Source organism: Rhagoletis pomonella, unplaced genomic scaffold (genome assembly GCF_013731165.1).
Source record: "Rhagoletis pomonella isolate Grant_MI unplaced genomic scaffold, Rhpom_1.0 Rhpom_scaffold_00244, whole genome shotgun sequence".
NCBI lineage: Eukaryota > Metazoa > Arthropoda > Insecta > Diptera > Tephritidae > Rhagoletis > Rhagoletis pomonella.
The window spans coordinates 59,202-62,570 of NW_023458798.1; the positions used below are offsets into that span (position 1 = coordinate 59,202).

Below are 3,369 nucleotides of genomic sequence, written 5' to 3' on the forward strand. Positions count from 1 at the left end.
TCATGTCATATGTATACATATACCCTGCAGGAAATGCATCTAACTATGAGTTAACTTGAAGTTGATTAGGAAGGAACCAAAGGTCTTCAAAATGATAATATAAAGTTTCGATATTCAATTTATTTGTCCTGAATTCGAAAATGTATTTGTGAAGTGCAGAAAGAAAGTGTATTCAAAGTAAAATTTGATGGAGGATATTTAAATAGAAACTTGTTTAACCCTGGAAGTACCTATTTATTTTTGAATAGTAAACACACGTCGTAATCTTGTCGATGCGACGAATAAAGGACTTTTGGGGTTAAAGAAAACAATCTCCGGATTGCGTCTACATGACTCCTGCAATACTTTTCAACTAGTTTCAAGCTAGATTTTTATAGTTAACTACCAATTACATATATATTTTATAGAAATTCCGCAAAAAAGATAACTACAAGTGGGTTGTTTTTTATCAATTGATAATTTTTTCTGCAGGGTATGTTCACATATAAGTTCAATTATTTACAAACATATGTATATGTATATGCACAATTACATATAATTATGTACAAACGAGTAAATAAAAAGCTGCCGTTCTTACACTTCAAATAAACCTGTTCTAAGCTGCAATAGTACAAATGTGAAACCTCAATATTTGTGTACCGGCGATAGATATGCTTGGTAGATACTGGACGAACATATGGTGTACCCAGTGTAGGGTATAAATACTTTTATACTTGTTACTTGTTATTTGTTTCAATTTATGGTTCATGTGGTTTATTGATTTTCACAATGCAATTGTTTGATCATTATAAAGATTTCTATCTACGAATAAAGACATTGAGTTTACATAATAAAAAAATATTTTCTACCTTATTGGCGACCATAAAATTTAAAGAACTAAAGAAGATATATTTGCAATTAAATTATTTCAAAACTGTACCAAAAAGAAAGCTTTCGCTGCAGCCAACTCATACAAACGAAAATGCAGAATTCGCTTGGAAAACACATTGATCTGCCAACTGAACTCACAAATATCCAATTCAAATTTTCCTCTAAATTAAAACTTATCCAAACCAAGAAAATAAAGAAGTCACATAAAAAGGAAATTAACAAAACCTGTAAAAAATTATGTGTGAAATGTTATTCCTAAAAACTACTACTACTTAGACTAAATTCGAGGGAACCATACTACAGTTTAAGATTTGAATTCAATCCACCGAAAACAAGAAAATTAAAAACAAGATTAACCCTCAAACCGCTAAACCTTTAAGAGTGAAAAATTAATAGTAAAGAAGTTTTTTTAGCAAAATTATAGCAGAATGACCTTAAAATTATCTTCCGAAGTAAAATTAAATTTTTCGTTTAGTTGTTACACTAAAAAAAGGCGTGAGTACTAGGTACTCATGAAATTTGATGTGTAAATATATGCGAACGGCAAAGCATAAAATTACGTTTACATATAATTATAATCTTAATCAAAGCTCGAGCTATCCAAATTGGTTGTGCTTGTTATTCACACAACTCGAGGAAAAGTTAAACTTCTTCTCTATGCCACCGTGGTCACATTTTTCCGCTTCACATATTATGCCATTTAAATATATATTAACTGAATATTTTATTAAAAATACCTTTACGAACCTCTTCTCCTTACTAGCGTAAATTTTTGTTTACTTTTACATTTAACATTCCTCTTCTTCGCAAGTATAACCGATAAAACTAGGTTGGGCACCAAAAAGTTATCGGTTTTATCTGGAATAACTTTATAGTTATAATTTTGTATGACTAATCTCTTTTTATACCCGAGCGCACTTGTGCACAAGGGTATTATAACTTTGTTCACATAACGGTTGTTTGTAACAGGCAAAACGAATCGAGATAGATATAGACAAATGTATACATAAATGATCAGGATGAAAAGAGAAATCGATTAAGCGGTGACTGTCTGTCCGTCCGTCCGTCCGTCTGTGCACACGATAACTCGAGTAGAAATTGAGATATCTTAATGCAACTTGGTACGTGAACTTCTTTTGGGCGTAGGACGGATGGTATTGAAAATGGGCGAAATCGGACAATAACCACCCCTACCTCCCATATAACGGTAATTTTAAGAAATACGAAAACTGCGATATTTTAGTAACTACTGAAGATAATTCACTCAAAATTGATACTTACAATGAGTTTCAGACGGAAAACATGAATATTATAAATTTTTGGAAAATGGGCGTAGCCACGCCCACTTATGGTTACATGTGTATATCTTGGTAACCGCTACACCAATTTCTTCCAAACTTGGCACAGTTATTGGCCTTAGTACAGCATACTAAATGGCTGAAAATTTTAAAAATCGGACAATAACCACGCCTACCTCCCATATAACGGTAATTTTCAGAAAAACTGCGATATTTTAGTAACTACCGAAGATAATTCACTCAAAATTGATATTTGCCATGAGTTTTAGACGAAAAATAAGAATATTACAAAATTTTGGCAAATGGGCGTAGCCACGCCCACTTATGGTAACATGTGTATATCTTTGTAACCGCTACATCAATTTCTTCCAAACTTGGCACAGTTGTTGGTCCTGGTACAGCATACCAAATGGCCGAAAATTTCTAAAATCGGACAATAACCACGCCCACATCCCATATAACGGTAATTTCGAGAAATACAAAATCTTCGATAAATCAGTAAATATTGAAGCTAATTTATTCAAAATTGATGGTTACAACAATTCTTTACCAAGAAATACGTTTATGACAAAATTTTGGAAAATGGGCGTAGCACCGCCCACTTGTGATCACATATATGTATCTCGCTAACCGTTCTAGCAATTTGTACCAAGCTCGGTATGGTTATTGTGCTTGCCACATAAAAGCAAACCGTTGAAAATTGTTGAAATCGGACTAAAATTGAGGCCGCTTTTCATATAACGGTACATTTCAGATATGCTTGAAATTTCAATATTTCGAAATTTAAGGACGCTAATTTACTTAAAATGTATACACCCCGGCTTATCATGTAGCGGTAGCTTTCGGAAAGGAGGAAAACATATATTTAATACTTGCGCCGGGTATTTAATGTTCGGCTCCGCCCGAACTTAGACTTTCTTACTTGTTTTATTTTAAAATGGCTCAAATTTCTAAATTTTTAAATTTAACGAACTTGTTTATTCAAATTATCGTCGACAAAAATTCTAACCACGTGTCATAATCATAGGTTTTTCCTAATTGCAAATTCTTGCTGGCAAAATTTTTTCCAGCTTGAATTTGCAACTTCTCTCCAAGAACTAGTCCTTTTACTTGTGATTTATTCAAATAACAACATGTGAAATTTAGTTGAAACAGTTTAGCCGCTTTTAGCTGGTTCTTTTTGCCAATTTAGCCGGTTGGT

The 3,369-nt window shown here is 32.8% G+C and overlaps 1 long non-coding RNA gene across 1 annotated transcript in view; it reads right to left on the bottom strand.

Annotated features, from left to right (window-relative positions):
- The window catches only part of LOC118750448, a 2,826-nt gene extending 1,150 nt beyond the window's left edge, over positions 1-1,676 (bottom strand). Inside the window, exon 1 of the long non-coding RNA XR_004994394.1 lies at positions 1,618-1,676. This is a non-coding gene — a long non-coding RNA (uncharacterized LOC118750448). The remainder of the gene's footprint in view (positions 1-1,617) is intronic.
- Between the last annotated feature and the right edge of the window lie 1,693 nt (positions 1,677-3,369).